Source organism: Camelus ferus, chromosome 23, assembly GCF_009834535.1.
Source record: "Camelus ferus isolate YT-003-E chromosome 23, BCGSAC_Cfer_1.0, whole genome shotgun sequence".
Classification (NCBI taxonomy): Eukaryota; Metazoa; Chordata; class Mammalia; order Artiodactyla; family Camelidae; genus Camelus; species Camelus ferus.
Window position 1 is genome coordinate 13,680,755 of NC_045718.1, and position 14,453 is coordinate 13,695,207.

General features: G+C 47.8%; 1 pseudogene; it reads right to left on the minus strand.

Moving 5' to 3' along the window:
• Window positions 1-9,764: 9,764 nt before the first annotated feature.
• Window positions 9,765-13,743, minus strand: LOC116659230 (annotated as a pseudogene).
• Window positions 13,744-14,453: the final 710 nt, after the last annotated feature.

The window sequence follows — 14,453 nt, forward strand, 5'->3', positions numbered from 1 at the left end:
GTAAGGAGTTTGGACTCGGTAAAACCCCTACCTACCTAGCAAGCTGGGTCCTGGAACCAAGCACAGCTGTCCCACCCCCAGGGGCCTGCTGTGAGTCCTTGGTGGGCCCCCCAGGGTGGGGAGCAGCTTATCCAGGAGGGGTCGAGACTAGGCACCAACACTCAGGCAGTCTGCTCCCAGCTGGGGCTCTGACCATCTACCTCCTGCACATCCCCTCCCCCACTCCCAGGGCCCTGCAAGTGAGGCCGAGACCCTGCCTGCCTCATGTTTCCTAGTCTGAAAGGGGAACATGCTCTCCCTAAGGTAATTCTGGGCATTGGCTGACAAGGCCTGCAAGCGCTTGGTCCCCGGAGCCACACAAAGCCCAGCTCGGTACAGGGGCAAAGGGCGTGCTGCGGGCAGGGGTTCTGCAGGGGCCTTGGTGGGAGGGCTCCCCTAGGTGAAATCCGAGCTGCGTGCCTTGAGGGGTTAGAGGGGCGTGGAGGCAGGGCTGGCGCCTCCTTCCACGTGCCCCTGGAATAAAGCGGTTTTTCCTCCGTCTCTGCCACTCCCCTCCCCGCTTCTCCCTCCAGATCTCTCCCTTCTCCCTTCAGCCCGCTGCTTCCATCTCTCTCCCAGGGCCAGCTGGGTCCCGCAGAGAGGGTCTGGGGACCCACATCTGGGGCAGAGTCTGCGGCTGGGACTGGCCTCCGAGCGGGGCTGGAGCCCAGGCCCTGTCCTCTTTCCCCTGCCCCGCGATCCCAGGACTGCCCTCCTCTCCCTTTTCCTCCTCAGTTTCTTTTGGATTAAAAGTGCGTGAGATCCCGCAGCAGTGTTGGGCACTGTTTCCCTGGGGTGAAGATGGCTTTTCCCCCGCCTGGTACATGAAATTTGGATTTGAGGATCTTTCAGGTTTGGTCTGGGCTCCAAGGAATCTATTCATGGTCCCTGTGGGAGCAATGGGCTCTGGGATGATGGTAGTGGATGGAGAGCAAGGGGTTGTGGGAAGTTATATTTGGGAGCTTCTAAGTTCTGCAGAAGCTTTTCTCTGGGTGGTAGGTTTGGTCCAGGGTAGGACTGTTCATGAGCCCAGGCTCCAAGCCCCTAATAGATGCACCATCGATCAAACGGATTGCATTCACACAACACAAATTATTAAGATTTCAGAGACAGCGAGGGCAAAGTATTAAACCCCAAGTGCTGGGCCCTTCTGAGCAATGGGCTCTGTCTGACTGCACTGGTCACATGCCCGTGAAGCTGGCCATGTTTCCACTCTGTCCACGCCCACCCCAAGCCCATCAGCTACCAAGGCTCTTCCCACAGCTCTGCCCCAGCTCTGGATGTTTGTGTCTGGTTGAGCAAAGGATCTCAAATCTGGGGGACAGCCCTGCCTTAAAATATGCCTTTCCTTTCTCAAGCCATGATGTGCAATGATCTAGGTGAGGGCGGAGGGAAAGATGGGATGAGGGACACAGTACTGGTACCCTACCAGCAACCCCTTGGAACAGGAGGGCCCTGCCATGGCCCCATTTCTGCTTTTCCTGGACGAGCTTGAAACAGGTGCTAGGGCTGGCCAGGAGCATCCAGAAGCCCTGTGTGGGGAGAGCAAGTCTTAGCATGGCTCCCTGGAGCTCATCCCCCCACCCAGAGACGTCCCCCAAGTCCTTACCTTCCCATCTGGGGCAGGGACAAAGCTCAGAAACTCATCCACGTGGCCCACAGTCAACCAGTCCACAAAGAGCTCCACAGGGGGCTGCACCTTCTTTGGGAAGTCCCCAACCACCTGGATGGCCCTGCGACCCCTTGACCTGGGGCCTCTGGTTAAAAAAAAAGTTGCTTAACTAAAAAAATCTGTGCAGAAGTGGAATGACAAGAGCCTAAGATTTCTGCAGTATCTGCCAAAAAACATGCATCGCTTTTGTAATCAGAAAAGATCATTATATATATATTGCTTTTAAATTACATTCGAGGTGAGTTCTCAACAAGGCAGACACAGGACAGACAGGTCAGTCACACCAGGCCAGTGATGCCCCCAGGTCTCGCCATCCAGGCAAGTCCTCAGAACTACCCTCAGACCCCATCCTCACACTCTCCAAGACGCTTTTCACTCCGTATTCGGTCAATGGCTGGGCAGTTCTTCCTTGAGTTTAGCTCACATCTCTGGCTGCAGCTTCACCTTCCTGCACCTCAGTGGGGAGAGAGGGCGACCTTGTCTCACAGCCCTGGCATTTTATGTTCATGAATTTAAACCCCATTCTTTCACCCTCTGAAAAGGTATCTGAAGGCATGACCCTTATGTCCCCTGTCTGTGAGATCACGTGTTTGTGGCCAGTTAGCCCCCTCCAAAACTTCCTGATTCACCTGTTATTTGATCACAAGTGTGTTTTAATTGCTTTGCTGAATTTGATTGACTCTATGTTCCGGTCTGTTCCATGGCAAATAATCATTAACGTATAACTCCTTTCCTTCCCCGTCAGTACCCCTGTGCCTCATGTTGAACGAGACATCGTCTGTGACTTACTCTCTTTGTGTTCCTGCCATTTCACTTTTCATGTCTTCCGCCTCCCTTCTGCTCTCAGGAAAAGAGCTGATGTTAGTCATTCACATCATAGTGTGAACAAGCATTGATTTGAATGCAGTTTCTCCCAGGACTGCTGAGACTTAAAAGCTTTTTCTTCTGTAACTATTTATCAATAGTAACATCTATTTATTTTCTGAATCGAAAGACCTACAGCTAGTCATAGCTTTGCATCCTTTATGACCTTTATCAGGTCACTTACTGTCTCTGGGCCCACCTGTAAAATGAAAGGATTGGAATGAGTGATGTCTCAGGTCTGTGCTCGCTCTGGTCTTCTCAGACTCCCGAAGGTAAGTGTGGACAGTGTCTGGAGAACAGCCCACTGCTCCCGTCACCACCACATCCAGGACTACAGCTTCGCCACCCCTTTCTGGTTCTCTTCCAGCAGTAGAGTGGCCCCTCCCCCGGCCACCATCAACCTCCACCCCAGGAACACCTCTCCTTGCTCCTCTCTCACCCAGGCAGGTTGCCCCCATGAGGGTCCTCCCCAGGGGGTACTCCTTCCCGTTGGCCACCTCCGGGGGACTGACCTCCAGGTTCCCAAAGAGAGTCCAGGCAACTAACTCACAGAGTTGTCCCGTGGCTCCAGAGTAATGTAGCCGAAATCTGGACCCAGGTAGGGGAAACCGAGTCAGGCTGAGGGGTGGGGAGGGCTCACCAGGGAGAGCTTGAACGAACTTGCTGGGCTCTGATCTTCTTAAAGATGGGGTGGGAGTGGCCACCCATTCTTCAGACGGAAACACTGAGTCAGAGATGGGGCTCTGACCTAGCTGATATTTCACGCATGCTCAGAGATGCACGCTTGCCAAAGTTGGGAAATACACAGCCCGCATGTGGTTCCCCATTGTCACCGGGAAACAGCCGAGGGGGCCCTGGCTGCTCCTACATGCCCATTAGACACGGAGCCCAGGGCCACGCCCCCCCCCTTACCCTCTGCACGGCCTTCCTGCCAAGTCCAGCCCAAGTACAGGTATCTGGCCACTCGCAGTGGCCGGTTCTCGAGGACCAACAGGCTGCTGATGGCCCTTACAGCCTCAGTTTTTCAACTCTGGAAAAGGAGACAACTCCCCAAGGCCATGTCTTAGCAGGAATTTACACAATATTGAAAGCCAGAGCCGGGGGAGACCGCCTCCCACTCCGTGACCCACTGAGGGCTTAGAGAGGCTGTCCGCTCTCTGCAGCAGCAAGGGCATCTCCCTCTTTCCTCAAGGTGGGGGGGAGTCAGTTAAGTCACCCTCTTTTTTTTATTACCGATAATAACAACAGCGAACTATGCTATATGCTTCTTCTGTGTGGGCATGGAGAAGCCTCACAAACACCCGGGAGGCCAGGCTAACATGTCATTATGACTGATGAGAAAGGAAACTGAGGCTCAGAGAGGGGAAGTTACTCGTGCAAGATCACACAGCATGTGAGTGACAGAGCCACACTGTTCCGACTCCAAAGTCTCGGTTGTAAACAGCTATACTGTCCCGCCTTCCCAGCTAAGGCTGCCAGATTTAGTAAACAAAGATACAGGAGATGCCCAGTTCAATTTGAATTTCAGATAAACAACAAGTATATTTTTAGCATAAGTACATCCCATTCAATGTATGGGACATACTTTTCCTAAAAAGTTACTCATTGCTTAGCTGAAATTCAAATTGAACTGGCCATCTCCTGTATTTTACCTGACAACTCTACTCCTGTCCCTAAAGAAAACAGTTCCCAGACTGGCCATCATGGTAATGTCCCTCAGCCCTCAGGGCTAGGCTGTGGCCAGGACCACTCACCAGGATTCTTTTGCAAGGGAAACCCTGCAGTTTCCCATTCCTGGGGGAGTCAGAGACCACAGGGATAGTCTTATGTGGTGCCTGAATGTAACCCAGATCCATCTCATCCTGCAAACACGAGGGACACTCAGATGTGGACAGTCGACTGCTTTCCCCCTTGCCTGGCACTCAGCAATTTGAGGGAGACTGTTCTTGGGAGTCCTCTGCCTCAGGCCTGCTCTGCCCTTGCAGGGTGAGGACAGCAGGGGCCATGATACCTGCTGGTTGGAGGAGGGGCTGGGGGCTCAGAGAGGGGGCCCACTTGCCCAGGGTCACACAGCAAGACAGATCAGGAATGAGTAAGAACTTGGCCTTGGGGCTGTCCCTGTGCTAGGACCAGGACAGGGTGAATACAGTGTGGTTCAAGAGTTCAGTGTGCCCTGAGTTGCACAAACAGGCTTCTGCGCACCAGCCAGCACATCTGGCCTCCCCACGAGGTCATGAGGGATTGACAACTGGACAGGACTGAAGGACCTGAGGAGGTACAGATCTGCCTCCTTTTCAAACATGTAAACACACCCAAGTCAATTCTGAGCCCTCAGGTTCTGGAGGCAAAGATGACCCAGCGCTGATGAACTTGGTTGCCAACAAGAAGCTCAAGAAGCTCAGTATTTTGCACCTGTTCCTGCTCCTTTACCAATATTAATTCCATTAGTTCTCATGACACACCCCTGTGGAGGCACCGTGACTACCCGTATTGCAGATGAAGACAGTGAGGAACAGAGAGGTCTAGTTATTTGTCCAAGGGCACACAGCTGACCAGTGGCATAGTCAGGCTCTACACCCAGCTGGTCTGGCTCCGGAGTCCTGCCCTGAACCACCTCATCGGATGAACCTGCAGCTGAAACAGCTTCTTAGCTTGGCGTTGGAGTTCTCCCACCTCAGCTCTCGCCCTTCACAGAAACCTGGCCCCAGCCAAAGAGAACACATCCTTTGCCTGCCTCCCACCTCCAGGCTTTTGCATGCACTGATCCTCTGCCAGGACCACCATGCATGGAGTCCCAGCCCGGCCCTTATCAACTCTGTAGCCCCAGACATTTGCCCCACTGAGAACAACTTCTGTACAGGGGTATTAAGGTGGGGGGGGGGTTGTCAGGAAGTTGAAACGATGCTACACATGGCCTGTAGCAAGTGCTCGATAAGTGACACAAGTCATTATCCATTCACCAAATTCGGTCCAGCTCAAATGACCCCTCCAGGCAGTCTTCCCTGATTCCCCCAGACAGAGGTGAAGACACCCTCACTGAGCACCTACTATGCACCTAAGAGGCGTGGTTCTGGGCTCAGGACAGAGCCGTGAGCAAGGCCCCTGCTCTCCAGGCACCTATACTGTTGTAAAATCTTGAAATTACATGACTAAAATCTTGTTAACAGAAGCAGAGCAGAATTAATGTCACTTATTTAAGAGAAGCTTCTTGCCCACCCCTTCCACTCTTTCCCCCTCCCTGTGACCTGAGACAGGGACGTGGAAGTGATCATCTCTGACTTTATTGTGGTCAGTACTATCAGCTTGTTGATGTAAAGACTCTGTGAAAGACAGCATGGGGCACGGTGACGCTGCCAGCCTGAACAGGTCCCCTGTAGAATGCTGTACGTGTTACCGGAGTCTCACTGCTACAGTGCCTTATTATAGATACCGTAACAGATATAAGCAGTTAGCCTGTGGATTTTTGGTCCTTCCTTTCTGGTTTTTCCATATAGTCACATTTTAATATTAAATTTTAAATGATCATACGTAAAAATAGGCATTTGGGTGTACCGTTCTAGGAAAGTTATCACACACGCCGGCTCATGAAACCGCCACCACAAGCAGCATATAGAATAGCCCCGTCATCCTTCAAAAGCGTCTTTGTTCGGTCCCTTTGTCGTCACACACACACCCGCTTCCCAGCCTCTGGCAGCTTCTCACCTGTTCTCCATCACAACGTTTGCTTTTTTGCGCTTTACGTAGAAATGGAATCATATAGTATCTAACATTTTGAGACTGACTTCTTTCATTCAGCATAATGCCTTTGAGATTCACCTAAGTTTCTGCATGTAAAACAAGGTTAGTCCTTTTTTCACTGAATAATATTCTATTTTCTAGATTATCAGTTTGTTTATCCACTCACCTACCAAAAGTCATTTGGATTTTTTCCAGATTTTGGCAGTTATGAATAGGCTTGCTAGAAACATTCATGTGCAGGCTTTTGTGTGAACATGGGCCTTAACTTCTTCTAAGTAAATATCCAGGAGTCTGATTTCTGGATAATATGGTAAGGTTCTGTTTAAGTTTATAAGAGATTGCTAAATTGATGCCAAACTGTACCATGTCTAGCAATGTATGAGAGTTCTAGTTGCTCTGCATCCTTGTCAACACTTGGGATTGTCAGTATTTTAAAATTTAGCCAGTCTAATAGCTGCATAATTGTATCGCATTGTGACTTTAATTTATTTTTCTTTCATGGTATCTTTTGGACATCTTTCCATGTGCTTATCCACCATCTGTATATTCTTTTTATTGAAGTGTCTAATTTCTTTGCCCATTTTAGAAGCTGGGTTGTCTTGAGAGTTCTTCAAAGGACTTTTTTCAAGTCATTGTCAGATATGCGATTTCCAAATATTTTCTCCCTGTTTATAGCTTGTCTTTTCATTCTTTTAACAATGTCCTTTGCAGAGCAAAATTTTTCATTTTAATGAAGAGCAATTTATCAATTTTTGTTTTATGGGTTGTGCTTCTGGTGTACTATTTAAGAATGCTTTGTCTAACTCCAAGTTACAAAGGCTTTCTCCTATGTTTTCTTCCAAATATTTTATCATTTCACGTTTTATATTTGTACGTGGCACTTTTGAGTTAATTTTTATATAAGGTGTGAGGTTTTGATTGAGGATCTTTTTTTTTCCACACTGTTTTCAATTGTTCTAATACCTTTGTTAACAGGACTATCTTTTCCCCCATTGAAATTGCTTTTGTGTCTTTGTCAGAAATCAGTTGGCCACATTTGTGTGAGACTATTTCTGGACCTTCTCTTCTGTCTCATTGATCTGTGTGCCTGTACCTTTGCTAATACCACACCACCATGGTTACCGTAACTCTATAGTAAGGCTTATCATTGGGGCAATGGGTAATTTAATTATAAACTTGGCTAGGCTGTAGTCTCCAGGTATTTAATAAAAAACTAATGTTTGAAAGAAAAAAGGGAAACTACTTCAGATGAGCTTGCAAACTCAAACTGCAGAGAGTGTGATCAAAGTAGCCAGCCAGCTCAACAGATAGAAGAATTCACTCCTGAGAAAAGGGAAATAATTGAAAATTTTAAAAAAGGCTTTAAATGAGTATATTTAAGATCCCTAAAGAGGTAAATAAAGGAATACTGTGCTAAAGCAGTAATAAGAAGTTACGAAACAAAAGAGGCAGATATTAACTAAGATCAAGTAGCTATGAATAAGAACTAATTATAAATCTAAAACTAAAAATATATTAACTGAAATATATAAAAATAAAAAGCAATAGACAATTATTTCTCTGTGGGGTTACCTCTGATAACCTCCCATGGTCCAGCTGCTGAGGCAAGGCCTGTGCTTCTGGCCTTGAGCACAAGGGTATTGCAGAAGTAGGCTCAGAGATCATTCTGCGGTTCTACGCTGTTTTAATAGGGTTTTGTTAAGCTGAGCTATGGTAAGTTAGGTCAAGACTGGAGCAAAGGAGTGAGACAGTCCCTGCTACAGCCAAAGACCAGATAAACCCTTTCACTTTCTTGTCCATCGGCCTTTGGGTTCATTAGGCAAAAAATCAGTGCCAAAATGCTGTTCTTATCCAGTATTCTCTGGAAATTATTGGACATCCTTGATTATGCAGAAGCTGGCTGCTCCACAATCACGGATAGCTTGTCCAGCTTTATACAGACATCGTAGGAGGATATGATGTTACTCGGGAACTCTCCCTTCGGGCTCTCACATTTAAATTGCTCAAGGTTATCTCAGAGTTGCTGTGACCCAGAGCAAGGAGTCATGAGAGGTCAAGCGGGGATATGAGTCAAAATGTCATCTAGACAGGTGACAACTATTCTTTCTAGGCCATGAGAACCCCCTTCATTAGCCCTGGGAAGAATAAGGTCGTCAGTCCTTTCTGGCCGGTGCCAAAAGATGGACATTCATTTAAATCTCAGGACTATGGAGATGGCCCAGACTGTTGGTGATCCGTTTAAGTTGTTGGCCATCCTCTTGAGTGAGCCTGCTGGAGCTGAAGCAGTCTTAAAAATTGGGTCTATTTTTCTTGTTCAGAAAGTGTGCTGCCCTCCCCGCCCCAGGGGGAGTCAGTGGCTTGCTGAACCCACACTGCAAGCTGGTGCAAGTAGGTTTCAGGCTTAGAGAGCAAAGAGATTAGTTAGGATTCTTTAGTTACAAATAGAAAGAAGGAACGCAAAGCAGCTTAAGACCTCAGGGGTGTTTCATGAAAATTAGAAAAGGAGTGTACCTGGATTTCAAGAGGAATTGTGATAGGGACATAGCAAACCTAGCCTTAGCAATCTAGGAAATACTGTCCCTGTCTCATGTGCTGAGTTTTTTGGAGAGTTTGCTTCATTGTTTCTTGCCAGACAAGCTTTCTTCAATGCTGTACAGAATTTACCCACTTGACAGGAGAGCAATCCCTCAGAACCAGGTGCATCCAAAAATACTTAAGATGTCAGAGTCAGTTTCTTTTACTTCAAGTCAAAAAAAAAATTTCCTGGTATAAAATTTACTTACCTAGGATTCTGATAACAAGGCAGGAAGTGGAGGTTGTTTTTGACTAGCAGAGAATGTTAAGTTGACCTTAAGTTTTGGGTCTTTTAGACAATAAGGTGGTTGTGGGTTTTGAGATAGAAGAGACCGAGGGTCAAGGGGGAAATGTGGCCAGCAATTCAAAGTGCTCCTGCTTGCACAGCTGGAGTTACCCAGGCTTCCCAGACTTGGTCCCCAAAGCCACATCATGTAGCTCAGTTTATCTTAGCATGAATGAGAGGCAGGGCTTGCCAGTCTGAGCTCTGCAGGGTTTTATCGTTTCTGTTTCCCATGTAACTATGCCAGGGGCTGATCTGAACCTGTGGTTCTCAACTGCTTTGGCTTGGTTCTAGTGCAAGCTTTCTTGAAAATGGGCCCATAAGGACAGTTCATTCTACTCTATCATTCAAAGAAAGAAACAATTAGTTGGCTTAATAGATAATCAGCCAACCCTCCTCTGTTCCCAATCTATGAATGTTGCTTTTAGCCATTTTTTATGGGTAAAGCCAGCAAATACTAGACAGTATGGTTATTTGGTTCCACTTCTGACAAGTACAAGACAAACAAAAATGACCTGTTAAGATACTTTCGCAAGTCAGTAACAGCGCTGCATCCATATCAGCACGTAGGAAGGAGAACTGTCAAGTTGGAGTCTAGTGGAAATACTTCCCGTGGAGCAGCAGCAGTGAGGCACTGGGGAGGCAGCAGCGGTAGGGCAAGGGGCCCTCAGGAATTTTTAAGCATAATTCCTGGAGCTCTGAGCTAATTATGGTAAGCTGCAAGTGGAGTGTTTACAGCTAGCACGGCAGCTTTTTATTTTTTGCCCCTCACAGGGCTCCTATGTCACCCAGAAGACAGACATGGACCAGGAATTCCCTAACAGAAGACAGAGCACAAAGATGTTTAGGGTGAGACTTGAATATGGCTCTCAGAGTTGACTGGGCCACGAAGCACGTGTAAGCTTATGAGGCTGAGGAGAGTTGTGTCCACCCCACCTTCCAACGTGTTCTAGACTGCCCTTTGGACATGATGCTTGATTAAACCTCTTCAATTAACATCGTTCCTTCTTAGCATTTCACACTAAACCATGGCCATGCCCCTTAAAAATCAGCAATCTGATTCTCAAACTTTGTAGGACTAATAACAATTTACAGAAGCAAAATCAGGCACTGGCTTGGATGGGCACCCATCTTAAACAGAGCAGATTATGAGAACACAGCTTAGAGGAAAAGAACAAAGAGCTTCTTCACTGTGAGAGTGGCCAGAGAGACAGCAAAACACTTAGGAAGTGAGGCATCATGGAGAAGATGGTCTCAGGGAGGATCTCCATAGAAATTCAGTAAGAAAGGGAACTCAGAAAATGCAATGAGGAGGTCACTGGCAACCCCAGAAAGTAGCATTTCAATAAATAGGTACGTTTTGAAGCCAGAGTTTAGGGAGACACAAGAAATGAGGAGTGCTGAAGAAACAGAAACCATAGGTAAAAACTACACTTGCTAGTCACGAAGGGTAGACGGAGAGAGGTGTCTGGCATGGATGTTTTCAAGACAGGATAGGCTTGTGATTGGAAACTAGAGAAAGGAGCTTATAGATAGAAAAAAATAGTCATTTCTGTCATTCCTGAGTGTTTAGTTTTGCAGGGTTAATTTTCAAGTTTATTAATCCCCAACACCTTGATCCTGTAATGAAGCCATACTGCCCCCATGTGGTGCTGTAGCCAGCCCAGGAACTTCATCCTAAACTAGGAGTCAGCAAGCTAACTGGAAATACTTAAAATACTTTAGACTTTCAGAGTCTTCGTCATAACTATTCAACTACTCTTGTAAAGTGAAAGCAACTGCAGATAATACATATATAAGTGTGGCTGTGTTTCACTAAAAGTTTATTTTCAAAACCAAGCAAGGGGCCAGATTTGTCCTTCAGTCCCCCTAACTTGGTTCCTGACCTAAACCTTTGGTGTTCAGTATTTGGGCTGAACGTTAAAGTTATCTGGGGATCTGGGGTCCGACCTCAGACCTATTGAATGAGAAATTTTGGATGTGGAGCTAGGTTAATGGTGCTTTATAAAATCCTACCAGGGAATCTATTGTGTAGCCAAAGTTGAGAATTACTGACTCAGATCAATAGGTTTCTAGCTATAAGCGCAGTAAGTAAGAATCGTCAATGCTTATTGAGCGCTTATTGCATACCAGGTGCTGAGCTAAGAGCTTTCCATAGATTATCTCATTTAATCCTCACAACTCTGAATTGGGTACCATTATTATGTCCATTTTATAGATAAGGCAACTGAATTTTGGTGAGATTAAGTAATCTGATTAAGGTTGAGGAAGATAAGAATATGCCACCCCCAGATATGCCACTTTGGCATGAAGATTATTTTAAGCTGAAGATATTTGATATTCAACAGATGCAGGAAAAAAAGCCTTCTTGGAGCTTCCTTTATTTAACCAAAAGCAGCAAATTCTGGGACATAAAGCTACGGTAAATTCTTCTTCAGGGTAGATCTATTCCCGGAAGGGAGAATGCAAATAAAACGTGTCCCTAATCCCTTATGTAGGGGAGTTTTATGGGCCCTGAAGGAGACAGATCACTTATACCAAGGTGAAAAACATTGTCACAAATTTTCTTATCACCGGTTTGTTTTCCTGAAAGCCCATTTATCTTTCCAAAAAGTAATTTGATTTCCTGTAAATGTATTTCTTTTCCCCCTCTTTACCTATTCAGATGGTATATAAACCCCAAATTCTAATCACCTCGTTGATTATTCGTCACTGAGGTCTCCCATGCGTATGTATGCTGCACTTGTAAATCACTGTTTTTTCTTTCCCTCTTGCTAACCTATCTTTTGTCAGTTTAATTTGCAGGGTTCCTAAGACATAGAACCTAAATGGGTAGAGAACAAGTTTTTTCCTTATCTACCAGGTCATGTGGCTATTAAGAGGAGAAACAGAGGTTCAAGCCCAGATAAATGCTTCTGGAATCTGAGCTCCCATTACTAGGCTGCCCTATTTATTATTATTTTTTAACTGAAAAGCACTTGGCTTCCATCTGAACTTAACTAGATAAAATTATTTTACCATATTTTATTTAATTTATTTTTATTTTTTTAAATGTTTTCCATTCCTTTACTGTTATCTTCCCCACTACCACCACCAAAACCAGGTAGGGCCTCTGTTCCCTCTCCCCAAAAGGTGCTACCTCCTTCCCAGGCAGTTGACGGAGGACAGGACTTCAGGCCAGAGCTGCCATTAGGCTTTCCCTCCCCAAGCCCGGAGCTAGGGAGGGGAGGTGACTGATGGTGACGGATGGATGGATGGATGGGCAGAGGGCCAGAGATGGTGGGACCAGGAAGGGGACAGGAAGGGCTACTCCAACAGAGCCCTGCTCCCAGCCGTGCCTCGGGGTAGGTGAGGCAAGTCTGACTACCAGGGCCAGGGTGACACCCAGCTGGGCCACAGCTCCTCTGGGGCAGCCCAGTAACCATGTGGGCTCTTGGCTTGACTGATGCTGCTATAGCTACACACACCTCTTGGTCCTCTTGTCCTTGGTTTCCCCTCAACAAGCCAGATGGTGGCAGGAGAGGGTGGGAGAGGAAAGCAGCCCCTGCCCTGGGAGGCTCGCAGTCTGCGCCAGGAGAGCGGCCAGCCTGGGCTGGGGGCAGCCAGGTCTTGGGATGGCTACCCCACACATCACAGATGATTTTACTGGGTGGCGCCCCTGGAAGAGGGCATCTAGATCCCAGAGCAGCCCTGGGGGGCTGTGGATTTCAGGGGGCACTTCTAGTTGGCTGGGCTGGTTGAGGGTGGGCACAGGGTGGGGGGCAGGAGGTGGGTGGTAGTGGGGCCAAGGGCATTACCACATTGGGAGTGTAGATGGGCAAGTAGGAAGCTGGCAGCTGTCCCCAAAGTGAGGGCCTTGTGACCTCCACCAGACAGCCCTCCCGGGTCTGAGGTGCCCTGCAGTAAGTGAAGGGGCCAGGTTCTGGAATCAGAGGAGAGGGGCGAGGGCCTACTGGTTCCATCCTGGGAAGTCTCCCCCTCCACTCTCATGGGCCCTGGGAGGGGCCACAGGGGCCACAGAGGCCTCTCAGAGGGCAGGAGTGGAGTGGGTACCTCCCCCCATCCCACTGCGCACTAAGCCTGACCAACTTAGACTGCTCCGTGGCGCCCTCTCCCCGGAGCCCCCTAACAGAGACTGCATGCTGAAGCTCTCGCTGGGCGGCGGCTGGGGACTGGGTGGCCGGTAGGGCCAGCCGGGCAGCATGTCGGGGCCTGGGTCCTTTGCTCTGCCGGCGCCGGCATAGGGCCGGGTCGTGCAGCCGCGGCGCCTCGGCCGGGGTCAGGCTCACGTTGACCGCCCAGGAGTTGCCCTTGGCCTGGGCTTGGCAGGATCCTCGGGCACCTTACGGAAGTGCCTGTTGGAAGGGAGGTCGTGGCGAATGGAGTCCCTCTAGCCCTCGTATTCCTCCCTGGGCCTGCAGGAAGGTGCGGCCTGGGTCACCAGGGCGATCATGGCCAAGTAGGTGTACGCGGACTTGTCAGGCGGCAGGGATCTCTTCTTCCTCCTCTTGGGGGGCTGGGAGGGTGACTCCCTCCCGGGGAGCCCCAGGCGTGGGTTGCTGCAGGGCCCCATGCAGGGGAAGCAGGCACTGTGGGCAGGGGCCTGGCCCGGTGGTGGGCGCAGGGCAGTGGGGCAGTGTGGCCAGGCTGAGCCGGACCCGAGGCCCTTCCATATTTTAAATAGGATATATAAAGTCACAGTTTTCTCCAGATTTAATTAATATAATTTTTCTTATATAAATACCACTTAATCTTATTTTGAAACAGATTCTTCTCAGACCTTGCCCACAGCTTTGGCACATCGCAGACATTCACCCTTTAAGTACCCTTCCACTTTGTTTTCTGTCGTGTAATTTTCTCCATCTTAGCCACCGTTTGACTCCACATTTGCTTAGGCTACTAATGTTATTCAAAGGCAAGGCTTTAGTATGATTTTCTTCATTTTAGAGGCAGGATAGGACAGTGGTTTTATCATCATTGAAGCCAGGCAGTCTTCAATTTGAATTCTGGCTCTGCCACTTGCATGGCGAGTCCTCAATAAATATCAGCTAGTTTTCTAGAATTATAATTTAAAAAAACTGAGATGTATTCCTTCTGATTTCCCCATGTTTTCTGTCTTTATGTAGTAGAAGCAAAACGAAATTAATTACCTAAGGTGTCTTCAGATAATAAATCATAACTGTCATCACTGCCACAGTGATAATAGCTGATGCTTAAGGAGTGATTACAATGTATTATTTAAATACTTTCTGCTGATTAATTAATTTGATTATTTCAATAGCC